This window comes from Canis lupus, chromosome 37 (assembly GCF_003254725.2).
Source record: "Canis lupus dingo isolate Sandy chromosome 37, ASM325472v2, whole genome shotgun sequence".
Taxonomy (NCBI): domain Eukaryota; kingdom Metazoa; phylum Chordata; class Mammalia; order Carnivora; family Canidae; genus Canis; species Canis lupus.
The window spans coordinates 24605237-24633030 of NC_064279.1; the positions used below are offsets into that span (position 1 = coordinate 24605237).

Below are 27794 nucleotides of genomic sequence, written 5' to 3' on the forward strand. Positions count from 1 at the left end.
CTTTTTGTTTTCCTATCTTGCTCCAACCAGAATATTTATCTTCACATATGGTCTTAATACATCTCTGCTGAGGGAAGAGCATATCTGTAACTCTAACCAATGGCTCATAGAGTTAGTAGAGATGGAAAATTTCCTTTTTCTATATCATGATTTGTATTCAGATTATTCTGATTCTAAGTCTTGACCCCATTGCCCCATCCATGTACAATGATCTCTGTTGTTAGACTGGAGATTCCCCACTGTTTTCCTCCTCTCTAAATATGAAAGACCATCCACTTATTCCAAGACTGAGGTCCTGAGCCTGGTTTTGAAATATCCCAGGGGGATCCCATTTTCAAATCATCAAAACAAACTTTATTGTAATTCATTTCAACCTTCTTGCTCTCCTGCGCATATTTTTAAAGGAAGTTGTGGATGAGATGACAAAAAATAAACAATAGTTACAAATACTGGAAAGGTAGATTTACTTGGCTCGGGCAGCTACTGCACGTCAACTATGTGCAGAACTCTGAAATTAGGTTTTTTTGGTTTTTGGTTTTGTTTTTTTGCATTCTCCTATTTGACCACTTGTATCAGTAGACCAGTTAGAGTAGTCCCACATTTGACCCTCACCACTCGCCTGGGAGAAAGACAAGGGAGGTGTTACTCATCTCTTTAAGAAATAACGTAAATAACGAAATAAGGTAAATTGCTCACTCCCTGTTTACCTGGGAGTTTCATCTTTGCTTTCCTGGTGCCTCCCCAGCTAACATGTAGTAGTCCTGGGTAAGTATTTTTTGAAGGAATTGATGAATGCCTGGCTTCTTTATAATAGAAGTATTTCAACTGACTTTCCCAACATTACCCAGTTAGTCCATGAAGAGCCTTAGATTTGCAATCTTGGCCATCTGGTTCCAAGCACAGTACCCTTTCCTCGCTACAGTCAGGAGAGGAATCCTGGAGAAGGATGAGGGATAGTGGGGATAAGAGGTTAGACACTGCTTTGTACAGAAAGAGTCCTGTGTGGATGGGGAACACATAATGAGGAGTTTAAGTCTCTTTGGGCAAAGAAAAGTAAGGACCGAAGCTGGAAAGCATTTAGTTCACTCTGTCAAGCAGAAGGAAGAGTATAGATAGATGACGGACACAAATAAATGAACGGCGATGTCCAGAATCTTCTCCCTGCCCCAGCTGCAGTCCCATAAACCAGAGAGGACCCCAAAAACTAAGTGAAGTGGGCACACTCTGACGTGGCACTAGGTCCAACCCAGGGGGTTTTATAGCTCTCAGGATGTTTAAAGAAGCAAAAGACCTGGAGGATTTGTATTTCTAGCCTATTAAAGAAAGTTTATTTTAAAATATTTAACATTTCTTTATTAAAGGCATACAGGCAGGATATAAGCTCTATAAACTTTCCAAGGAGAGAACATTGCTAACATTCCAAATAGAGAAATTACTGCCTTGTGTGAGTACCCAGTCTTGCCTATTTCACTCTACAGATGGCCGCATATGGGATATTTTTCTTACAAGATCATAATGTATAATGAGCTTTCGAAAATTAAAATTGTAGCTGGATTTTTCTTACTGCCTCATTACTATACTAGTTAAGAAGGAGGTTCGTGGTTAATTCTCAGGGCATGCTTGCCTAAAGCATTCCCTGTATTATAGGCAGGGCTTTGCAATGCTCCTCAAATTATATTCTGTGGGATGTCAGCTGGGGCTCCCTGTCCTTCAGATACAACCCTTCCTCTCAGATTTGCAGGGTCTGGAGTCAGAGTACTAATGGAGGCGTCTGTCCACACCATTACTCTTCCCATCCCATCAATACCAGAAGGGCCTCACATGTATGAATGTAGTCATCTTAGGCTCCAACACTCAGCTTATATCCACATGTCTGTTACCAAATCTCCTTAGCCACTCCTCTGGCCTAGAAGTATATAACTGGTGGGGTGATGCTCTCTTCAGAGGGTCCTAGGCAAGAGACCTGTGCAGACCTAGGAAACCAGCTTGAAACCATTTGGGCTGGAGATTCCAGAGTCCTGTGAAGGGCATGTGTCCCAGATGTGCATATCACTGACTCTGAAAACTCCTTACTCCAAAGGGAATGTTCCAGTTGCAGGAGAGCCAGGAAGGGATCCTCTGAAGTGGAGGGCCCAGAATAAGGACCTTGGTCACCTGGATCTGGAATAGAGCTAATCAGACTTAGGCAAACTTAATTCAAACTCCCTCTAAACCCAAAGCTTCATGCATAACATCTCTTATTTTCTCAGAATGTATGTATTCATGGTCCCTTAACCTCCAGCTGAATACAATTTCTGCTTTGCCTCACACCAACCCAAACTTGAAATGCCACCACCTGACTTATTTTTAGGAAAAACTATTCTTGCACCAAACACCATATTTTTAGTTAACTCTACTGAAAACCTGCATGTCGAACAGCTCTCTTTTTATATCCCCATCCTTCCAAGGAGCAAAATGAATTCTATTCCTATATCACAGAAAGATTTGGGAGTGTTGTGTGTATATAAGATTGCAATACATGTGTGTCTATACACAAATGCACACATAACTAAAGTTCACTAGAACAGAAACAGATACATGCGATTCATCTAAGTCAAATTAATTGCAGAACAATCAATGAAGATCCGCAGGTCACTGAAGATCCCCTGGGCTGCTGATTCCTCTGTCCTAAGTCCCAGTTAGAGTTAAGCTTCCTTTGGACTCCACAAAATGTTTCTGATGAGAAACACCATTACCCAATCACTACCTTTATTTGAGCTAGCTAGGATTTCCATACCTTGCAAAAACTACTGGTTTGCTTTTCATGGTTTTTAAATGAGACTTAGAGAAATTGTGGCTTGCCCAAGGCAAGCATCTACTTACTGTTGGATGACAAATAAAATAGTACACATGACTACAATCTCTGTGTTCTTTCCCATTTACTCACTTAAAGTCCCAAGTTCATTAGATACTATAGGAAACCAGGTCATGGTTTAGCAAATATCCACTGCCTCTCTGACCCACTCCATGGGAGGAGTGTAGATCCCTACTTCTACCTTCCATCCCAAGAAGCAAATGCCTCAGTTAGCCACTGATCCAAGGACTTGCAGAAACACATAAGGTAGATATGCTCAATATACTGCTGGCAGCAAGCCCAGCCAGATCCAGTTTTAGATCATCTGAACTCTAGACAACTTGTAGGTACATGAATTAAAAAAAAAAAAAAAACTGCTTACTTCTGTGTACCCTGAGCCTTGGGGTGGTTTTTCACTAGATTTTTACATAGATTTAGCTCTTATACAGGTACATAATCTGCCTTCCAAGATACTAGAAGCAACAGGTCTACCAAATGTTTCTCCTCTGAATAATGGGAGACATCAAGAATTTTAAGAAACAAAAACAGATGAACATAGGGGAAGGGAAGGAAAAATAAAATAAGATGAAAACTGGGAGGGGGGCAAACCATAAGAGACTCTTAACAGTAGGGAACAAACTGAGAGTTGCCAGAGTGGAGGTGGGGAGGGATGGGGTAACCGAGTGACGGGCATTAAGGAGGGAACTTAACGTAATGAGCATTGGGTCTTGTAGGCAACTGATGAATCACTAAACTCTACTTTTAAAACTGACAATACAGTATATGTTAATTAAAATATATCTAAATAAAAATTTAAGAAAAAGAAGTTTCCTTGCTGCAGGAGTGCTTAATCTGAAAGCCAATGGCACACATTGTGGATTTTCTGTTGCACGTCAATTCTGGTACCAATATTTTTATTAGTCAGCTTTACTCATTTATGCTGTAGCAATAAGCTATTCAAAAATCTTGGTGGCTTACAACAACAAAGTTTTATTTCTCACTGACCTTTACACTGGCTGCAGCTCTTTATGGATCTTCTTCATTCTGAGACCCAGGCTGAAGGAGACGCTGCTCCCTGGGAAAGAGTGTGCTTGCAAAAGAAGGAAAGGAGCAACACAACCGGGTGATTCCTTTGAAGGTTTCTGCTCAGACACAGCCTGCAACAATTCTGCTCACATTCCATTTGCCAAATTCAAGTCCCACAGCCAAAGCTGATCTATGGTGTGGGTATGTGCAATCCTCTCAAATAGGTCAAGAGTAACTAATTGAGAACAGGAACACCACAGTACCCACAAACAGTAGCCTCTTTGTCATTCTTCAAGAAGGAACTCAAAATGTCACCCCTTCAGTATCACTCTGTGGGGACATCTCTCTGTCCTTTCTCTCTACAGCATATGTTGCAATGTGGAGACTTATAATAAAATACTTTCAGGACAATGTGCCATGTAACCTTACTACTTAGGGAACATTTTGAGGGCAGGAACCATCCTTTATTTTATTCTATTTCCCCAGTGCTGAACACAGTCCCTCAAACCATATAGATACATGGTTCAATTAATGCTTTTTAAAAAATTACACAACATGGACCCAATCATGAGATCTAAGGGATATTAGGAGATAATTATACAGAAAGAGAGGAAGACCAGGAACTGAGTTTTGCACTTTTTAAGTTGATATCTGTATTTTTATCTATAAGTAGATATAAAGTAGACAACTAAATTTGTAAGCCTCAAGTTTGGGAGACATGTCCAAAGTGGAAGTACAGAGAGGCAGTCATCAGCACATAGGTGATGTCTAAAGCTTTGAGACGCGGTGGTATGACCTCAGGAGAGAATGGAGAAAGAGAAGATGTTCATGATGTAGTCCCCATTTCTCATCTCAGTTCTTCACATGCCTAAGTCAGAACCTCAACTGTTTCCTTGGATGGGCCCATTGATATCTCTCAAATGGGTCTCCTGGGAGGTCAGTCTTGAGTGACCATAAGTTTCTCATCAGAATGGGAGTGTACACTCAGTCTCAAAATGCTGATTTCATCCTCTTTGTACTCCGAGGGCTATGGCAGTATAGGGCCGGGCTCTATTCTTAGAAAGATCTTCAAAGGGCATTTCCTCTCTGCCTTGGGCTCCTACTTCATGTGTTATCCCTATCATATGTCTGCCACGCCCCGCCTCCTCCTCCCCTATTCACCACATTGGTAAAATGTCAGACTTGGATTGAATAGGCAACATGAAAGATGCTTTGCATATACTATCTCATTCCATCGTCACCACGACTTGGTGAGGTAGATAGACATTGACCCAATTTTACCGATGTCCTATCTGAGGCTCAGAGAGGTTAGGTAACATGCCTAAAGTCACAGTTAGCAAAGGGAGAGACTTTTTTTTTAAAGATTTTATCTGTTTATTCATGAGAGACAGAGAGAGAGAGAGAGAGAGAGAGAGGCAGAGACTTGGGTAGAGGGAGAAGTAGGCTCCCTGCAGGGAGTCTGATGCGGGACTCGATCCTGGACCCCGGGATCATGCCCTGAGCCAAAGGCAGATGCTCGACTGCTGAGCCACCCAGGCGCCCCAAGGGCAAGACTTTTGAATGGTATCTCTCAGTAAAGATTCCATGCTCTATGTTCCCTCAAACATAAGAAACCCTTGGGTGTTGGTCTACTAGAAGGAGATAGTTATTTTTTGAAACTAAAGAAACACACACACACACACACACACACACACACACACACGATAGAAAGCCATGATAGAAAGAGATAAATTTGGAATTTAAAAAGAACTCAGTGCATAGCTCCCTACCTTCTTAAATAGATGATGAACAACATAATTTAATCATTCCTTCATACATTTATTTTTTGTCTGCTCCCTGCCCTGGATCATGTCAAGAGCAGTATTTTAATATTAAATTTATTTCAAATTAATTTCTGTCCTTCAAAATTCTAACGTGGTTGAAGGGAATAAGAAAGTCCCATGTGTTCACATACATACACATATATGTATGAAACAAGGAAAGATCATATTAGGAGGAATGGGGTAATTTTACACATTGAAGCCTTTCTAATTTGGAAGGCATTTTTCCGTACATTATGTCGCTTGGTCCTCACAATAAGTATTATTTCCCAGGTGAAGAACAGAGGCTCGGTAAATTGCAATACTTTGTTGGAGATTACACAACGCTACATGCTATAGATGGGGAACAAAACCCAGGTTCTAACCCAGTGTTCACAGGGTAATGTGATGCTGACTCAGCACAAGTAAAAAGTCTCTCTTCTTCTTTAAGACTTCTGGGGAAGGAGACCCTACTCCCTCCCTCTGCCACCCAGGACCTCAGCTCCTCGGTGGAAATGGAGTCCTGGTGTTCATTTTTGCTAAGCCAGGCTGTTGGGTTTGGCTGGGTGTCACCTGAGGGAGGGGTGGCAGGCAAGAGAATGTGTCTACTTTGCAGCTCTTGCCAGCCCTGGAGAGCTAACATTTTCTAAAAGAATGCCGGGTTCTCAGAAACACTATTGATAATGAGGTTGCTCATTTTTAAAATGCTGTAACCAGATATTCTAGGAAAACAGACCTGGATCCAGGGGCGCAGCCGTGGTGTTTGGGTTTAAGGTCGGAGGCAGTTGTTTAAGATGAGCTTGGAGCTGGCCTGCCGACCTGCCACAGGACTGAGACAAGCCTGCACAATCAGCCCATTGTGCTCATGGGGAAGTCTCAGGGCGCCTCGGAGCCTAAACCTGGCACATTTTAAAGTGGGCTTTTCACCTCCTGGGACCCTGGTGAGAATGAAGTGTGAGCATGCGTGTGTGTGTGTGTGTGTGTGTGTGTGTGTAACCAAAGGAAACCAGCCCAGGGATTACATGGAATCCTCTCAAGCCTCAGTCAGACTTAGAGAACAATGCAAATGCATTTGGACTGAAGGAGAAAATCCAAAGCCAACGGGGAACAGAGTGGCACAGAGCACTCTCCCAGGCATGGCAAGGATGCAGTTTTCCCAGGGGCAAAGTTGTGCTTTGTGTGTCTCCCCGCAGCAGGGCAGAGGGCTCAGCAGACTAACAACCAACAATTCACACACCATGGACAAGACCCTGGCTCTGCTTAGGGAGCCACAGTTGAGGGCCGAGTGGACCACCAGTAGGTCATGTGGTCCCCTGGCTCCTGGACCATATTCCTTCCTTTATACTTCTCACCCAAAAGGCATGGGTACAAATGTTGGACACACTCTCACTTATATTTAATTCTCACATAGCCCCAAAGGGTAGGCTGTGGTAAGTATCCTTATTTTACAGATGGGAGACAGAGACACAGAGAAGGAGTCTTGATAAGTAGGTAGAGGAGCCAAGATTCCACCCTTAGCCCCAAGCCAAGCTTCCAGTCTGGATCCAAACTACATTCTCCATCCCCAACCTGGACACATAGTCTCTCACGGAGGTCATGCTGGGAAGGTTTCTTCCTTTTCTGTCATCTAATATTGCCAGCAAGGGTCAGAAACCAAGATGACCTTCCACTCTAGGACTTGTCTTAGAGTCCCTAAAGGCCACCACCTCTTAGCATTACATTGCCAAGGGTTTTAAAAACCTGCTAATCCTTAAAAGTTTACCAGCCTTAATCAAATAATAGACATCTGGTAGTGACATTTGCTATATCTCTGAAAATTAGGATATACTCAACTGTTCTATTTGATCTGGGTTCTGCTTGTAATTGGTGCTCATCATTTTGTAGAATCTAATTTTAAAAGTCATTTATTGAGCAGCCCAGGTGGCTCAGCAGTTTAGCGCCGCCTTCAGCCCAGGGTGTGATCCTGGAGATCCGGGATCGAGTCCCACATCAGGCTCCCTGCATGGAGCCTGCTTCTCCCCATGCCTGTGTGTCTGCCTCTCTCTCTCTCCTCTCTGTGTTTCTCAAGAATAAATAAATAAAATCTTTAAAAAAAGAAAGAAATACTGTAACATTAAAAAATATAAAATAAAATAAAATAAAATAAATAAAATAAAATAAAATAAAATAAAATAAAATAAAAAGTCATTTCCTCAGGAGCTATATTCATTGCTGGTAAAACTGGTAAAACAAGGACCCAGTTCTTGAAACAATGATGGGGTAGAGTTAAGGAAGAAAGGATTTTTCTCAACTGTAAATTTGGCCTCTAGATCACAATGTACCTAGGGTTTTTCTTTTTTTTTTTTTTTTCTTTTTCTTTTTCTTTTAAACCATTAAGATCTTATTTCTCACTCAGTATCTTGTCAGCCTGCTTGCCTTGAATCTCTCCACACCCTTGCTCTGGAGATGCCAGGTACAAAGTCTCAGTGGCACACAACCTGCTGAGGAGATCGCACCTTTGCACACCCACTCTCTGAACACACTCTCTAACCTCCCACACCCTCCCCTTCACCTTAACTCCTGCTAGTCTTTCAAAACTCCATCACCTCCCCCAGAATCCCTTCCCTGGAGAGCATCTTGGAGGTCAGGTATACTTTCTGGTGGTTCCTACCCTATCCTGTGTCAACTACTTGTATCACAACACCTGTCACCTTGAACTATTGTTGCATGAATCTTTGTGGCACTGTGAACTCCTTGAGGCAAACAGTATTTCATTTACTCTGTACCCTTAGAGTCTGTCACCATTCCTGGTACATAGCAGATACTTAAAAAAAAAAAAAAAAAAGTTTGCTGAGTGAATGTGTCACATTTATAAACCCACTGCTTAAATACAGATTTTGGGGGGTTGTGAAGGAACCAAGATATGACCTTTCTAAAAGCAAATCAAATATGATGTTTACAATGATACATAAGGAGGGGCTGCATTAAGTTAATGAGGAGGCATATCTTAAACCTAGTCTTTGCTTTTATTTTAGTTTTCATATCAGACAGATTTTCAAAATTCTATAGTACAAGGGTCAACACCATAAAGAACAAACAGGGTTGATCTTAAGTATTTAGAAGGCAGAGACAGATTGACTATGGGTCACACCAAGCACATGCTTGTAGAGTGTACGCTGACCACAGAGTGCGAACATTGAGCCATCATAGAAATAGATCATATCTATATTTATTTATAGCGCTATAGATGGGTACGTAGATAGATACAGCTTATTGTTATATATAATAATCCAGAGGAAAGTCCTGAACTTAGTTTCAACATTGACAGCAGTGTCAATAATTAGCAAACTCATGAATTGGGGCCATGTTTCTATGATTCCTGATAATTATAATCACATCTTTGTTTGAATTGAGTTATCACAGTTTATAATGCTTATTATTCCCTTCTGGAGTGTGAAGTTAGGTTTCAAAAGCCCTTGTTAAACTTTGGAGAACCCTCTGGTCCATTTATTATTTTTGTTTCTTTGATTCCCTACTGACTGTTCTCTATTTTTACCCTTTCGAGGATAGAGCTAGTGCCTCCATGGAGAAGGGGGCTGAGAGAGGAGGACTGAATCCAGACAGAAAAGGGACAGAGTCACCACACCATTCTTTCTAAAAGCAAGAAATTAAAAGTAGAAAAGGTAGAAAAGGTAGAAAGGGATAGAGTGCATTGCATGCATGCATGCATGTGTGCATGTGCATGCGTGTGCGTATAGAAAAGAGCAGAAAATCCAGCATCAGGAAACCAAGGTCTGCCTTCCTCTGCCTCTCCAGCCTTGGAGATTCTGTCTGAAATACAGCTGGCATTCACTTCTCATATACTGAGCCTCCTGACCTTGGCTGGTACCCAGGTCTAAACTGCATCTACAGCATCCAAATAGCTAATTTGGAGTTGGGAAGGAGGCAGAAGGCAGGTAGGAATTAAGGAATGAGAAGGAAAAAAGTATCCAAAACTGCAAAAGTTAAATTTCCTGCCAGGTGGCTTCCAAATCGTCCAGCAGCTTTATTCAAGGCTTTGAAGTTGTAAGCCAGCAATTTCCAGATCTGTAATATTTACCCTGCAGTCTCCAAAAACAAAAGTTGACTGTGTTCCTTGAAGTCAATCTCACCAGCATTTCGGGATGACAGATGGAGAGGTTGGACGAGAGTTACTGGATGACCTGAAACTCCTCCACTGTTCAGGAAGGTCTTGTTTCGCCTCAGCCTCTCTCTCTCTCTCTCTCTCTCTCTCACTTATATATGTAAGATGCATATATGTCCTTTTAACTTTGCTCAAGCTTTAACTTTAACTGCCCCTGCCCCATCAACAATTTCTGCCCCCCCCCAATCCAATCACCTGCTACATTATTCATCAGTATGCCAGGCACACACCTGTCAAGAATGCAATAGTGTTCAAGTCAAGAACATAAAAAACTCTCTAGCCTGACTTCCTTTAAGTCAGTAGTTGACCTCTGCCACTTATATCCATGGACTAAGAAAAGAGGAAGAAAGAAAGAAAAAGACAGAAAGGAAGAAAGGAAGGAAGGAAGGAAGGAAGGAAGGAAGGAAGGAAGGAAGGAAGGAAGGAAGGAAGGAAGGAAGAAGGAAGAAAGAGAAAGAAGGAAAGAAGAGAGAAAGAAGGAAAGAAAAGAAAGAAAGAAAGAAAGAAAGAAAGAAAGAAAGAAAGAAAGAAAGAAAGAAAGTTTAAGAAATTTAAAAGGGGGAGCCAATTCTACAGATGAGGCAGGACTTCTGGGGAGGGAAAATGGGTGATGGGTGAATGAAAAATTCTGAAACTAAAACAGACTGAGAAAGAGAGAACTCTATCCCAGGCAAGCCTTGACAGATGCTTGTCACTTACCTTTCTCCTTCCCGGTCACCCAACCTTCTTTGCCCCTTCAAATCAGACTCATCTTTTAGGATTCTATGAATGTTGTTGCCACCATCACAATCATTCAACAAATGTGTAGGGAGAACTTACCATGTGCCAGGCACTCTTCTGGACTTGAATTATATAGTCTTTGCCCTGGTGGAGCTTATACATTACTGGAAAAGTGAGATGATAAATAAATAAGTAAATAAATAGATGGTGACCCATGCTATATTAGATGGTGATCTATGTTGTGTTACATGGTGACTGTGCTATGTTAGATGTTGATTTCTGCTGTGTAAGATAGTGATCCCTGCTGTGTTAGATGGTGATCCCTGCTGTGTTAGATGGTGATCCTCATTGTGTTAGATGGTGATCCCTCATGTGTTAAATGGTGATCCTCAATGTGTTAGACGGTGATGTATACTAAGTTAGACAGTGATCCCTGCTCTGCTAGATGACGATCCATGCTGTGCCAGATAATCATCCCTGCTGTGTTAGATGGTGATCCCTGTCATGTTAGGTAGGGAACCTTCATGTGTTAGATGGCGATCTATACTATGTTAGATGGGGATCCCTGCTGTGTTAGATTGTGGTCCTGTTGTGTTAGATGGTGAGCTGTGTAATGTTAGATGATGATCCCTGCTGTGTAAGATGTGATCTATATTGTGTCAGGTGGTAATCTCTACTGTGTTTGATGGCTGTGAATGTATGTATTCATGCTATGAATACAAGTGAAGCATGATGAGCAGACTAGAGAGATAGGGGTGTATGGGTGTTATTTGTTGCGTGGTTGGAGAGCTGAAAGAACAAAAATTAAGCTGTATGGGAGAAGAACATACCAGCAGAAAAGAGCAGAGGTCTTGTGGTAGGAAAAGAAAGACCAACTAGGCAGATTGTTTGGACCATGGAGGAATTAAGTAGGAAATGAGAAAGAAAGAGAGAATGAGAAAGAGCAAGAAGCTGCATGATAGAGGGCTTTAGGAGGCCTTCGGCTTTAACTCTATGTGAGATGGGAGCTGTTAAAGAATTTGGAGGAAACGCTAACATGATCTGCCTTCTGTCAGACTGAGATGCTGTGTTGAGAATAGACTATTTAAGGGGAAGAGCTGTAGCAGCAGACAGGAGTCATTTTTCATCTGTCCAGAAAAGAGATAATGGTGGCTTGGACCAGAGTGATGTTGGTGGAGGTCGAATTCTGGGTGTGTTTTGAAGGTAGAGCCAACTGATATAATTGCTGATGGATTGAATGTGAAGAATAAGGGAAAATGAGATGTCAGGGATGACTCCTACATTTTTGGCTTCAACAACTGAAAAGAGGGCCTCTCAATCCTCCTCTTGTACTTTAGTTAATATCAATATTATAAAAGTCTAATAACAATGTAACATGTGGGTATCTCTTCTACTAGGTGCACTGTCTTAATTTTCAAGTCTTACTATGCTGAACCTCTAGTGAAAGTCATGTACTCTTGCCAATGAGAGGTAAACATACAAACAAATTAATACAAATATTTTCATTCAATGTCAAAGGTTTATTTATTTCCTGAAGCTCATCCATGGGTCCCCTGAGTGGCTCATAGATCCAAGATTTCAAAATGCAGGCACTAGATTTATTTATCCTCTTAATAAATTATTATCAAGCACCTAGGTTTCTGAAGACTTTGAAGATGTGCTGTGACCACATCCTAGAGTCCCTTCTCATGGAGATACCAGTCTGATGTGGGAAACAGATGAGATGTTAATAAGCAAATAAACAAGTAAATAATTACAACTTGTGAACGGAGCTATGGAGAAAAAAACAAAACAAGGTGACATACTCTGCTATTACAGGGCGTATTAGAATAGTGCCCACTCAGGAAACAGAGGCATCCAGGTATCATAATCAGAGAAAATTAAATACAAGAAGTATGTTGTACACATGATGGAAAGAAAAAGGGCTATGAGAACCTTCAGAGCTTAGTAACACAGGAAGTCCTCTGCCACCCCCAGGGCTGGAGGGCAGTGGAAAGAGGTGATATGAGCAGAGCCCAGAACCTGGTACTGTCTGGAAGCTACAATCATAGAAGGGTTGTTTCTCCGTGGAAGTAAGAACTAGAAGTGAGGGCCGATCTACTGGGAGATGCCAACTCAGATAAAGCAGGAGAAAAATACCCTGGCTTCTCCCCACCCTCCAGGATGCTACTAGTGCCTCCCATTGGCCAAATCTAGCCAGAGCCCATTCCCTGTGATTCACAGTGGAATGGAAATGAGCAGGGAGCAATCAGGTGGGTGACTGACATAGGAGGACCTACTTAGAAACAGTGGTCAAGTACAGCCACTCCAAAAAATTGAAATTTAAGTTTAAACTAGCAAAATCAGATGACCATCAAGGGAGACATGGAAGGAGAGCACTCCTGGCAAAAGAAATGGAAGTTCCTGAGGTGTTAAGGAGCTTTGTCTTTTTGGAGGTGGCAGGGCCTCATCCAAGGCCAATCTGGCTGTTTCTATCACATTCTTTAGACAATCAGAGTAGGAGGTTAGCCACATGGCCCTTCCACAACCATGTGCCAGGTGGCACACTGCAATGGAAGCAAGCCTCAGAGCAAATGCCACCAGATGTTCAAATGTTTATTAGTGAGCACATAGAAAGACAGCCACACATCCTGCTCTGGTCTTCAGGGCACCCACAATACCTTGTCTGAAATGTGAATGCTGAAGTAAAGGCAACAATATTCTGACACTAGGATGTGTTGTCAGGGCCATCTAGTAAGTAGCGGCACCCAAGGCCAAAAGGAGGTCTAGACCAAGGATGTCACTCAGAAAGTTCAGAGGCATTGGACCTTCCAGCTTCTCACATTTTATTTATGCAAAGGTGGAGGTGTTATACAATCTTCCAGCCCATCATATATCTTGAACACCACTTATTTCATCAGTGAAAATTTATTTTTAGCATTATGTATGGTAATTAATATGTCTTCTAACACAGATTTAGAAATTGATATTTAAAGCACTTGCTGAGGCCATTTCTGGAGCATAGATTCTTTATTAGGGTGATTAAAATATTATCTAACTTCCCCCCTAGAGCTCAGATGGAAGCCAACTTGCACACTCAACTAACAGGTACATCACACTGTTTATACAGAAATACAGTGAGGTTAATTCAAGGTAATGCAGCCAAGGGGATGTGAGGGGCCCCATGTGGCTGGGGTTTTGTTAGTGAAGACAGGAGCAGAGTGAGATGAGGCTGCTGAGGTGGGAAGGGGCTAAACGCTACAGTCCGTCTTGGAAAGTTTGCATGTAACCCAAACTGCTGAAGGGCCTTCAGCAGGAGGTAACATAATCTGATTCGATCTCTAAGAGTCCTTGCTGGCTACTTTGTGAAGAATGGATTGTAGAGGAGGGAGAGTAGAGCCAGGACAGTCTAGGAGCTCACGTGGAGGTGATGGCATCTAATCCAGCCTGATGGCAGTGCAGGTGGAGAGGAGTGGAGAGGGTGAGCTGGAGTTAGAGTTGGAAACACAGGTAAATGACTGGATGAGAGTTTTGGTTGGTGGCAAGGCAGAGTTTGGAATCAAGGATGACCCCCTGGTTTGGGCCAGTGTCCCTCACTGTGGTATGGCAAATTTTAGTAAGATGGAGGAGACTAAAAGAGAAAAAGACTTGGTGGTGGAGTATAAAAAGGAGGCAGAAGAGGGGTTCCATTGCATACCTAAAAGCAAGGAACGTGAGCTTATCTTATTTTTCTGCATCACTCTGGTGGATGCCTGGTACATACACATATATATACAAGCACTCCAATTCCACCTGGTGGCCCAAACCATCAAAGATGGGATAAACCAACAATATAAGGCATTTTAGACAGAAACAAACTTTCTTTAAGTGGTGAGAGCTTGGGCTTCAGTTGGCAGGGTGACACCACTGAGGATTTAAAAAGCATTTGAGCTCAAATGATCAGGTTTGGAGTCTGGATAAGAAGATGCATCCTATGAATTCTCATGTCTGTGAGATGGCCTTCCTTTCCTCTTGCAGAGTCCATTAATGCACCCACTCTTTGCAAATCTGTTAAATGACACCGTTACAAATGTTATTGATCCCTGTGGGTGATGTGGCTAAGGTTTCCTTCTCTGTAAAATAAGGGGGTTATACTGGATGACCTCAAAGATCACCTTATCTTCTACAGTGATTTGCAAATACCTTTGATAGAGCCAACAATGCAGCAACACCAGCTGGGAGGACCTCTCTGGCTTGGCTTCATGAAATAGAGGGAATAGTACTAAACCCCTGTAAATTTAACAGAAGTCAGAGGAAGAGATCGTTAGCTATGTATCATTTCTACAGAAGTAGGAAAGTCTTCTTCTTGCTATCATTCAGAAAAATATTATTCTTTCTTCTTCTTCTGTATTTCTTCATATCACAAAAAGGAAAGCGAGAATAGTACTTCATGGTTTACTTAATTTTGGAAGCACAGTGTAAGTTTTCAAGAAAGAAAAGCCTACTAAAAGCCTCAAAAGTATGTTAAAATTTTAAAAAATTATTCATGCTATATCTCATAACTTAACAGCAGATTCCTCAGGGCTATTCACATATTAAATTATATATAGTAACTTTTGCCTGGGCAGGGAAACACGTATGTTTAGCCCATTACCAAAAAGAAAACTTTACTGTGAGCATATCATGCATCTTCACAAAGTCCAAAATATTTATGTTATTGTATTGCCCCCCTTAGTGAAAATTGTGTTCAATTTGGCCCCAAGCCTCCTGGTAGCCAATGCAAAACAAAACGCAGAATCAGCTACAAAATGGAAAAAAAAAAAGGGACATACCATTTTGGACGAACAACAATAAAACACTTCCTTGATATAGCATGAGGCTGTAAGGGGTAGTGAATGATCTATAGTCAGTAATTCTCCCACAGCAGAGGCTTTGACACTCCATATGGCTGTGTTCTTCCCTCAAAGTCAAGGGCATCACGTTAATACACAATTCAGTGGAAGGCTAGGGCAAAACAGACCATAGGTGATGCTAGGGCAAAACAGACCAAGGATAAGGGCAAAAGATCCAGAACACACTGTCTAATATAGAGGCTCTGATCCCTGTGTGACTTGAGATGTGACTGGTCTGAAATGAGATAACTGTAAGCCTGAAATACACACCAGATTCTGAAGTCTTCATACAACCCCAAAGGGGGAAATAACCTCATCAAAATTATCATATGATATTAAATGATATTTTGGCTGTATTGGATTAAATAAAATACTAAGATTAATTTCACCTGCTTATTTTAATTTTTAAGAAAACATGGTTACTGGAAAATTAAAACTATATATGTGGCTCCCATTCGTGCATTATGTTACGTTACCATTGGATAGTGTCACCCTAGAGGGATGATCCTGATGTTTTCTTATTTATTTATTTATTTATTTATTTATTTATTTATTTATTTATTAATGACAGACACACACAGAGAGAGGCAGAGACACAGGCAGAGGGAGAAGCAGGCTCCATGCAGGGAACCCTACGTGGGACTCGATCCTGGGACCCCAGGATCACGCCCTGGGCTGAAGGCAGGCGCCAAACCGTTGAGCCACCAGGGCTGCCCGATCCTAATGTTTTCACCTTGTATGTGTTCCTTTCTTTCTCTGCCCATCATTCTCCTCATCTGTAAAGAGGGGAATCCTTATACCCACCTCCAAGAGCTAAGTAGAGCGGCTCATTTAAAATGCCTCAAACGGTGCCTGACATATTGTAATGCCCAAGAGGAGTTTTCCTTCTCTACTTCTCAGCCTGGAACCCTACTTTCAGGACTGAAAGTGGGGAAATAACAATATTGGGGCTCCTAAGACAGCCTTGCCAACACATCTGCCAGTGAGCCTCCATCCCTGAGGTCTGGGACTGTTTTCTCTGTCTTGAGGAAGCACAGTACCCCATGATTTCAGTGTCTTAAGACAGATAACTCTGGCCCCTGTGGAATAGCCAGCGTGATGACAGAGAGGGCCTGTTTATAGAAGAGAGGGGTCAAACACTACTCAAGGACTTTGTTTAAAATTCTTTTTGTAACCACACAGCTCTCTGTTTGGGTTTGCTGCTCTCATTAAATAAATATCTGGAGAGTCTTCAGGGATCATCCCAGATATGTGTGACCAGGGTTTTTAAGATAATGAACCACACTCTTAAGTCAAACCCACTGGATTCCCTGGTCAGCTCCTGGGAGGCATGTAAGGATGGTCAGAAGGGGTCAGCAAGAGATGCGATCAAGTTCTCCCCAACCAGGCCAAGAGTAAAGGGCCTTTGTAAAGTTACGCACAAGATCCCTGCTTACAAGCACCTTGCATTAATTTCTTATGGACAGTGTTTATGTCAGTGAGAAGGCAAAGGGGGAAAAAAAAAAGGACCACGACATTGTGATCTGAAAGAACAGAATTAAAGGCAGCAAGAACATCTTGTTAACTTGAAGTTTGCCCAAGACTCAGCTTCATGTTTTAAGTGAACATGTGCCAGTTATTTATGATTAGCACAGAAACAGAAATTTGTGTTTTGTTTTAATGAAATAATTTGAAGTGTGGAGGATGCAGGAGTGTTTGAAGATCTAAATTTGACTCTCCGTAAATCTAAGTACTTTCAACTCAAACATTCCTGAAGGGAGACGCAGAGATAGGAAAAATAGGAGGAAAGTACATGGGATAAAAGGACATTTAAAAAAAATTAATTGGACTTTTTTAAAGAGTAGTGTTCAGTTTATTAAAAAACTGAACAGAAAGTACTGAGAGTTGCCATATATTCTCTCCCTACCATGCACAGTTTCCCTATTTTTGCATCAATGTGGTACATCTGACAATATAGTATTACATTGTTATTAACTAAAGACCATAGTTTACATTAGGGTTTGCTCTTCATATTGTACATTCGATGGGTTTTGACAAATGCGTAAATGTTGTACACTCACCATTATGATAGCATACAGAATATTTTTCACTGTCCTAAAAATATCCTGTACTCCACGTATTTATACTTTCCTCTCCCGTATCCCCAAACTACTGAACTTTTTACTGTTTCTATAGTTTTGCCTTTTTCAGAACATCATATAGTCAGAATCATATGGTATGCAGCCTTTTCAGACTGGTTTCTTTCACTTGGCCATGTGCGTTTAAGGCTCCTTGAGGAGGACTCCTTTTTAAAACATTAAGAAAAGAGAGCCTTTCAAGAGAGATGAGGAGAATGAGAACAGATGAAAGACAAATTTTAGGCTGAGCTATTGTTTTTGGCACCCAGTAGCTGAAAAACAAAAGACAAAGTCGCTCTGGAGGAGGAAATCCCAAGATAAAAGGAGCAACACATGCACGTGGTAAAGAGCAGGGGCACAAATAAACACACACACCATGGGAGGGTAGGGCGGGGGGGCCCATGGGACCTTGAGTTTGTCCACAAAGACTAACTTGATGGCCAAGCCCTAAAATGAAGTGAAGTTTGGTCCATTTCCTCCCTGGTAGAGAATACAACTCAGTTTTGCCCCAGGAGGGTAGGGACGATTTCTTTTGGGGACAGGAATATGATACAACCTCATTTAGATCTATTATTTCATTGCATTCCATATTATTCCATTATGTTGTTTTTCTCTTGTCTAGTTTAATTAAATTTCCACTCACTGTTTCAAAAGTATAACTTGACCCTATGTGGGTCAAAATGATTATTTTTCTGGATAGTTTTTTGTTCATTGCTCTTTTTTTTAGAGTCACATATCCCAGCTCATTTCTTAGGGGATCCTCACTATAACACAGGGAAATGTGTCTTCATTTTTTTTTTTTTTAATTTAAGTTCAATTAGCTGACATATAGTACATCCGGGAATCTGTCATTTAAAAAAATCTCAAAGACACAAACCTGAAACAAGAACATTTTTCGAGCAAAACTTAATCCAGAATTTTTTGTGTAAGGATCCTCATCAGGCCAATATCAATTGGAGGCATGAGTGAAAGAGATCTCTGGGCTAGGGATTAGTGCAGCTTGTGAGTAGGAAGAGCTGTGGGCTCAAGGGCTGGATACTTTTCCTACCACCACCAAAGAGATGTGCATCCTTGAAGGTGGGAGTCCTCAGAGAAGCATAATCAGATGGACAATGGCATCTCAATTCTTATCCTGAATTTCTAGGATCACTCAGTGTAAGGTAAATGGAGGACCCAGGAATTTCATCCTAATGGGACACAGTCCATGCTCCCAGACTTTACTACAGCCTTTGATGGTCTCTCCAGGAGAAAAGTTCACACTCTGTGTGGCCCTTGCCTCGGAGGCCAGCAGCATACACTCAGATCTCTCTGAGCAGCACACTTAGGCAGCCATGGACTATAGGGGCAAAATGTTTTCCAATATTCAGCCCTTTAGAGTAGTGTCAGATTTGGAGGAAGAGGCAGACCATCACATCACCAGGGAAATGAAATACCTTGGCAACATAAGAAAATAGAATGGATTAGAACACACCTCAGGAAGACGGTATAAAAGGAACCCAAGATCAAGGAGCTAAGGCCCCCCTTCCACCCAGAGTTAGGCATAAGTTACCCTGATAGCTGCTAAATAAGGAAGACGAGTCCACTTATCCACAACTCTTTCCTTTGTTGAGTGGATTATGTTGGTCTGGAGCCAGAGTGGAATTACCAAGGGCAGTAGAAAAGGAGCTGAGTGTTCCCACTTAGGGTTCCTCTTCCCCCAAATACTCTCCTTTGCACCCCACCCCATCACTCAGCCTTCTCTTTTAAATTAACTATGAACAAGTATTTGAAGGAATGCCAGAGTACCCAACCATTCATTTGCCTGGGATTTCTAAGCATCTGTCTGACCCTGAGTGATGTCAAGGCCATGCCATCTTATGCAGGCTAGCAGCAACATGAAGTCAACAGGTTTGCTTCTTCTAGTTCCCCTGTTTGGGATTTTTCTCTTTCTTTCTTTCATCACTGCCTGTCTAAACTCTACCCATCCTTTAAGACCCAGCTCAAATGCATCGCCTCCAGTAAGCCTTATCTGGAATTAATTCACTCCCTCTTTATATACTCAGAATTACCTGTATATAGAAACAAAGAAAGTATTATGAGATCCTAGAACAAAGTATAACATGATGATATCTCTCACTAGAAGGTAAGTTCATGGACATCAGCAATGCCTTCCTTTTTATCTTTACATAGGACTCATTCTGGGTAGCACAGGCCACAGAGAGAAGGTACTAAAGAAATGTTTTTGTACTGCCATTGCTGTTTGGTTCAGGAACTACCTAGATTGCCACCCATCCTCCAAACTCATCCTATAGGGGAAAAAACCATGCCCCACTCCTCTGTGATCTGCATCAGACTCTAAGAAGCCAGTGTGTTATGTGTGGAGTTCCAAGGAACGTTGCTCAAGGGCATGCCAACCACTGGACCACAGAGTTGACCTCTGGCTAACATCTTTCTTCTAGTAACAGCACTCTGGTTTCCCTTTGGGGACTCTCCCACCAACTCTTAATCCAAGGGGTTCATACATGGCTAAATCTATATCCCAGTAGAAGCAGAAACATGACCAGACCTAGCCAGTATTTTATTCCCATGGACAGAGTGGTCACTTCTGAGGTGGCCACAAGACCCAAGCCAGATCAAGGAGATGAAATCTTGGTTTTTTGCTAGAACTCTTTGGGGGAAAGGGCCCTATTTCCATGGTGCCTAAGGTCTGAAATATGAGTGTAGGGCTGCCAGTAGCCATTCTGTTGCCTCATGGCTAGAGCCTGCCTCAGAGTAATCCCAACATATGCAGGAGGAAAAAGCTGACACAGTCTGCTGTGTCAGGTAGATGTAGCCAGATAAAATATAAGAAGCAATATGGGACATACCTGTACTAAAAAAAAATAATTGTTATTTCTCCAACATTCAGCTTTTCTGAGTGTCCTGTATTTTTCTTTGCTAAATATGGCAGCCTAAGCAGCAGGAAGCCTGGTCTTTGTGACATCTTTTGGATCTCTGCATTCATCTACACCCCTGGACTTCTCAGCTATGTGAAGTCTTCCCTTCCTGTTTTTGCTTAAACTAGTGCGAGCTGGGTTTCTATCCACTTGCAACATAAAATTTCCTCCCTAAAGTACAAGGTCTGCCATCCAAATAACCAATAGTTCCCCTCTTCAAAAAGACAATACGCTTAGGAAAGAGGCATAAGCCAGAGAGGTTAACAGCGGGACAAGGAATCTTTGCCAGCTGTTTGGGGGCATGAACGGTGCTCAAATTCCGTGATATTTTATGCCTGAGGGAATTAGCAAATAAGCCAGGGACAAGGCTACGTAGACCAGGCTGGAAATATTGGGGAGACCATAGGCTACACTGGACTGGGCTCAGAAGAGATCCTCTATCAGCAATGCAGCCAGCTCCATGCATGCCTGCTTATGTTCCACAAACAGCTCACCTGTAAAGACTGCACTTGTACCTGAACTTCTGGGCTATTTACAGGAAACAAGAGCAGATTCAAATCTCCAACACAAGCCCCAAGTGATGGAAAGAAGCCAAAATGCTCTTGCAATTTGAGGGGGTAGGGGGAAGAAAGGGAGGGGAAAAAGAAGAAAGACTCCTTTCTCAACGGCCTCCGTCACTTGCCACCCCCACCTAGGGGAAGGACAAACCGAGGGCAGCCTGGGTGGGAGAGCAAACAGAAAAGTGTCTCTCTGGCACCTGGAAGCAAGCAATCTGATCCAAGGGCCTCAGAGACAGAGCTTGAGGACAAAGCTTTGCGGGGGTGGGGAGGGCAATGGCTTGCACAGATTCCAAAGCCTTCCCCGCCCTGCCCTGTCTCCAGGCGCCAGCGTGTCATGTCCCTGCAAACAAACAGCATGGAGAAGGCTGCCAGGAGAAATGACAAGGGTGTTGGTGAGTTGAGGAGGATTCCACCAACCAGGTTGGGCAGGGCCATGGACGTTCTTCCTCTTAATCAAACAACTTCTATGTCCTGGGATATGGGACCGGTGGTGGTTTAAATTCACCCGACAAGCATTTTCCTGGCTTTCCTGCAAAGACTTTTGGAAAATTAAGTCAAAGCTGTTCTTTTCATCCCTCTTTTTGGGAACAGAAAACTGAGATGTGGATCTCTTTAGATCACACAGGACGTCAGCGGTGAAGAAGAAAGATCCCTGCATCTCTGTCATCCCTTCCAAGACAGGGCCTTTCCCTCTGCAGAAAGCAGTCCAGAGGCTTGCAAGTCAACACCGGGAAACCCTCTTTGCAGCAATCCTCTACGATTAACTGCAACAGAATCAGGTTGCTATTATCACTTTCAAAAACTAGAAGCAGTGCTGCTGGAGATGACACCAAGTCCCACAATCAATAAAATGGGCACTGAAGGCTTTTGGTGATAGGGTGTTTCATTCAAGTTGGGGCAAGTTCAGGAAATGTCACCATTTATTACTGATTTGGGCATCCTGCATAGTCTGTGGTTGTGCAGTTCTTTGACTCTCCTTCAAACCAGTAGTCACATCTTGCCGGTTCCCTCATTAATTATTAAGTTACAGAAAATCTTTGACCTGTGTCCATTTTGTAATGCTGTGGCTTTACCCTTTAACAGTGGCTTGGCTGAAGAGAAGCACAGAATACAGCGCACCTCGGTGTTCACAGATCCTCACTATCAGGGCAGGTTTTCCTCGAAATTATGAAAAATGAAAGCTTTGCTTCTTTATCGTTGCAGGGTTATTTCTGTGCCTCAGTCCTCTTAAAGGGAGTCCCACTTCCCAGCCTTCCCAGCCTCCTCCCATTTCCTCCCTGACAACCCAGTCAAACAACCTCATCTCTTCCCTGGCAAAATTAATTTTCTGTAAAAGCTGATACTCATCCTGAGAGATAGGAGCAATATGTGTCCTCTTATACAGAGCTTTTCTAGCATCTTGCCTGGGAACAAAGCCTTAAGCTTAAGAAAAGAATTTCTGCAGGTTGCCATTTCTAGGACAAAATCTGAGACCATTTTGTGACAAAGAATAAAGGTTTTTCAGGGGCCCTGAAGTTAGGTTTTGTCACTCTAGCCAAGTTCTCTTTGCCCTGCCAAAGGAAAAAAAAAGATATATTTTGAGTAATAAGCCACCAAATAGGCAGAGCAGACTGTTTACCCATGACTCAAAGCTCTAGAGACTAACTCTGAAGGAGAGGGTCCTTGCTGTTAGAAGAGTGTTGTTTGAGGTACAGCAGTCTATCTTAAACAAGTAATCCAACAACAGACACACAGAATACACACACTGCATATACATAAAATAAAAAAGCCTGCTGCAATGCATTGGGTCAGCGTGTTGGATCTGGGTGTAGAGAATGGGCAGAAGGCAGCACCAATTTTCTGCTGCTACTCCGCTGGGAGGGAAGATGCTGGGCTTCCAGAAGACCATGTTGCCTTTCCTACGCTGCGTAATTGTGATCTATCATCTCCAGTGGCTACATTTGACTTCAGAGTTTTAACACTGAGCATATGGAGGACAAGACAAGCAGCGTATTCAAGAACATGTGTAACAGGAAGGCTGGATCCAATCAACAGGCAAGTTTATCCCAGGCACTGCTGCTGATGTCCCCTCCCAAAACCATGTGAGCTGCCCACTCTCTCTCCATGGTTAAATTGCTGAGACGGGCTTTGGGCTGGGACCAGAAGCTCTCAGAGTGCAGTGGCAATGTGGAATCAGACTCCCCCCTCAACTAAGTTTACCTGGGGGAAACTGTGCATAAGAAAATTTCCAGGCGTCTCAGACCAGAGCCAGCCTACAGGTATCTGGGGTGTTAGCTGTGATGAGCTATAGCCCCTAAGAAGTCAGTCACCACAGTCACCAAATCTGCCAAGCTCCATCTCTCCATCTGTCTCCTTCATCTCAGTGTAGCCAGGCCTTCCCCTAAACCCAACACCCCAACTTTGTGTGGAGCAGTCAGGCCATAGGAAAGAACCAAGAATTCCTTCATTTGGGAGTCTGCCTCTGCAACTCTGAAGCCCAAGAGCTAGGGATGATCCATCTTCCAGAACTCACCAGCCAGTCCTTCAAAAGAACCTGTGATTGACTGGCAGCCATGTGATTTGACCTTCACCTCTCCACCCTCTCTGCCCTCAGACCTCAACTTCTAATTATTGACAGAGTTCATCTCCCACTTCTGGAACACATGTGATTATACAGTCATTTGAAGGACATCATATGAAGATGATTTAGTCTCATTCCACCCGATAGCAAAGGGCAGATCAACAGCTGCTGGATCGGGTTGTTATCAGGGTCAGAACTAGAATACAGAGCTGGAGGTATTAAGAAGCCCATTGACCTGAAAATCTCTGTGTCTAGTTCCTACCCTGTTCATCTCACTTCCAAATAAAACAATTTAAAACGATGTATTTAAAAGTACGTTGAAAATAATAATATGGAACATCTATTATGCATGGGTCAAGTGGTTTCTATGAATTGCCATAGCTCATTATTGAAGCTGAAGTTCAGAGAAGTTCAGGAATTTGCCCACAAACACACCAGTCTGCCAAATTCTGAAGTCCCTGTTTTAATGCTGCTGCTCAACATCGTCAACATATTTTCTTTAGGTGTTCCCTCATACAGTTGAATGTTCTCAGCTTTAGTCCTGGCCTCTCTAATGATTTCTTTCTTTTTATTTTTTTTTAAAAAAGATTGTATTCATTTATTTAAGAGAGAGAGAGAGAACACAAGGGGGGAGGGGTAAAGGGAGAGGGAGAAGCAGACTCCCCACTGAGCAGGGAGCCTAATGTGGGCTTGATCCTATGACCCTGAGATCATGACCTTAGCCAAAGGCAGGCATTTAACCAACTGAGCCACCCAAGTGCCCCTCTCACTAAATATTTCTTAATGAGATTAAAGACAACTCTACAATGTCCCCTCACAAACTGCCTCAGAGGCCTCTACACTCCAGAAAAAACAATTGCCAACAAAGAGCAAATGATCAAATGACAAGGTGGGTGGCATTGTATGAATAGGAACAAACAAGATTCTTGCCCAAAGGGCATTTAGACTCCACTAGCTCCGATGCCTCTAGACTCACTTCCTTTAAACACCACCCATTTTATAGAATGTGTCAGTCTAAATAAACCCCACCAGTTCTGAGTCTTCATTTCCCAACCAAGCTAGAACAGTGGGTGTTTAATTATTATTTTTATTACTTCCCGAATGTCAGCGCTTTGATAGATGTTTTCAAATACATCAGCTCATTTAGTGCTGTTCCACTAATATGAAGACTGAGTCCAGGAGAGATCAAACCTTGGAAATTCTATATTCCTGATCAGAGTCACTAATCAGAGTACAAAAGACAGTGCAAAATCTGACCTCTTTTCCACCAGGGCTAGGGGGTGACCACATGCATGTCTCAGTGGGTCACCAACTTATCTAACCGGAGTCCCCTCATGGTTTTAGAAGGAAGGTTCTACATAATTGTGGTTCCCTGAGCAGGTCACACAGCATTTCTCTCCTTCTCTAACAAGCTGATGTCATTTCTTTGGGTGACGCTTTGTGGTATATGATAGGGCCATATCACATATCTTTTAGGCATCTATTATTTCACTATGTAAGTCTTAGACTAAAAGGTATTTCAGGGGTCATTTAAAAAAATAGTAGCATGTGTTGAATCTTTGTGGCTTGATAACACTTCATCATTTCTAAGTACTTTTACGCTCATTAGCACATTTGATCTTCACTACTCTTAGAAATGGTTCCTACCAAAGATTTTTGTTAGGATTCAATGGGAAAATGCACAAGCACCTAGCACAAAGCCTGGCACACAACATATGTCTTATAAATATCACCTATTATTACTGTTCACTCTGAAAGTGGTAGACAGTGTGGTCCATTTCTTACCAACTCTCAATGATCTTCAGAGGATGGAGAATCCTGAGCTTTTTTACCCCTTCCCTACTCCTCCCTCTGTCCATCCCATATTCGCTTTATGTTGTTTGCTTACTTTCAGATGATAAGTAGAACTCATGCTGTAATTTGCCAGCATGCCCCAGTACCACCTGTGCTGTGTTAGAATGAGAAAGCTCTCTCCAACCCTGGAAACTGGGAAGGTCCAGTGTCATCATGATTGACAGAACTGAGAAGTGAATAACAGAATACTCATCCATCAGCTTTGGAATGTTCATCCAGCAGCTTTACAGAGTTGAATCACATCAGACAGTGGGGTTGTCTGCTGGAATGGACTTTCAACTGGGCACCAGGAGTTAAAGGCTTCATCTTCATGTACTGAGTCAATGAAGATGGGAATCCAGCTGTTAGCCTTCCCTGCGTGAGTTCTTACCTCTTCCAAATCACCTGCTTCTGCTTCATTCATGCTTTACAAAGACCCAGTACATGAAGTTGGAACATTTTTAGGGGAATGGGCTTAAGATACTTATGCCCAGTTAGTTTAAATACTTAACTAGTCATAGGGTGAACAAGATCATGTATTAACTTTAGTAGTTAAACCCAAAAGAAGGTCAAAAATGTACTGGGAGCCCAAGTTTGGAAGTCATGTGCTGCTAAGATCCCTGGACAGGTGGGCATTGATTAGATAGTTTCTCCATCCTAAACACCACCAAGTCTAGTGGCCTCAGCCTTTGAGGACCAGAGACACCAGTCGCAGACTTTCCTTGGGGCCCTCACTCTCCCCATTCTCCCGATGGGATTCCAGGATGAACTCAACTGCAAAGTGGGTCATTTGAGTCCACAATGGAGATGATGGCTATTATGGTAGGGCGTTGGGACCCAACCCAAAATAAATGTGTGATGAGATCATTGCTGAGATGAGACTTGATTTACACCGAGACGGTTTTCCGGGAGGTGTGGATGTGAGGTTACTGCTTCACCCCAGGAAGTCAGAGCTTTACTGTTCATTTATCAAGATTGCCCCCAGGGAAACCCTAAGACAAGAGCCCAAAGCTAGTTAGGTATTTGGAATTAGACACATATACAGCCTACACGTGAATGCGCCACTTCTCTACAGAGCAGGAGCACTGACAGAAGGAACTGAGTGCTAATGTTTCTCTCTCCCCCACACAAACACATGCACATACGTATGTGCCACTCACCAAATCAAAGGGACTGTGAATATAAGAAACAAATACTGAAACCTACATCTGAAATTAGTGATGTACTATATGTTGGCTAATTGAATTTAAATAAAAAACAAAAAAAGAAACAAATACTGGTTTAAAGAACTAGGGGGAGGGGAGGAGGACTGAGGCTAAATGAGATGGATGAGCCTAAAGGAGAACGTGGTCATTTTCTGGACTCACTACCAAAGGCGCATCCTGCCAACTGTGACATGACCTAGGAACTGCAGTGGAGTGGGTGCAATCATATGGATGGTGTTATAAGGAGAATTATGTCCCCCGCCCAAATTCATGTGTTGAAGTCCTGACCTTCAATATCTCAGTAGGTGACCTCATTTGGAGATAAGGTGTTTACAGAAGTAATCAAGTTAAAGTGAGGTCATTGGGGTGGACCCGAATCCAATAAGACTGGGATCCTTATAAAAAGTGGAAATTTTGACACAGAAGCACATATAGAGGGAAGACAGTGTGAAGAGACATGGAAAGAAGATGCCATCTATAAGCTAAGGAGAGAGGCTTGGAGCAGGTTCTGCCCTCATAGCCCTCAAAGAAACCAATCCTGCAGATACCTTGATCATGGAATTCTGGCCTCCAGAACTGTGAGCCAAACAATTTCTGTTATTTAAGCCACTCAATCAGTGGTACTTTGGTTTTGGTAGCTCCAGCATAGATGGAAATGGAAGTGTCTTCCGAGCGTGCAGAAGCCAAGGCTCCTGGGAATTTAAAACAAGGACACTCTCTTTATTCTGGTCTGAAGCACAAGCTACAAACACCGGAACTTTTATTTGGTGAACAGACCTCCATGACCAGTTTAATCAGTTGGTGCAGGAGGTTTCAAGACCTCAAGGTATTCCTCAATCTGCACTTCTCTCAGTCAGGAACATAAGTAAATAATGACAAGCATACCACTGGACATTGGTCATTCTTTCGCTGTGGACCTGTCATATGTTCATTTCATATAGATGTTCCCATCCTCTCCTGAGATAGATGAGGAAACAGGGACCCAGAGAGCTGAAACACCTAACACAAAGCTACTTGGCTGGTTGATAGATCCTGGCCAGATGTCTTAATACCAAGTCCAAGGTTTAATCATATTCACACACTGGTTTTCCTTCATGGAAACAATTTTTAGTATGGGAAATTGAATAAAATTTCCCTTTACTCTCTATAGAGTCCCCTTCATTTACATCATCACCTCTTTGGTGGTTAAGGGAAAAGCTAATGCCTTGTCTTAG

General features: G+C 42.4%; 2 long non-coding RNA genes across 2 annotated transcripts in view; one reads left to right on the forward strand and one right to left on the reverse strand.

The window, feature by feature from the left end:
- The window catches only part of LOC125754493 (uncharacterized), a 76181-nt gene extending 71863 nt beyond the window's left edge, over positions 1-4318 (reverse strand). Inside the window, exon 1 of the long non-coding RNA XR_007408860.1 lies at positions 3839-4318. This is a non-coding gene — a long non-coding RNA (uncharacterized LOC125754493). The remainder of the gene's footprint in view (positions 1-3838) is intronic.
- A 14668-nt stretch (positions 4319-18986) lies between these two features.
- LOC112656595 (uncharacterized) lies at positions 18987-27397 on the forward strand. Its single transcript, XR_003134485.3, has 3 exons — positions 18987-19394; positions 19550-19629; positions 25437-27397. It is a non-coding gene; the product is annotated as an uncharacterized LOC112656595 (long non-coding RNA).
- The last annotated feature ends 397 nt before the right edge of the window (positions 27398-27794 follow it).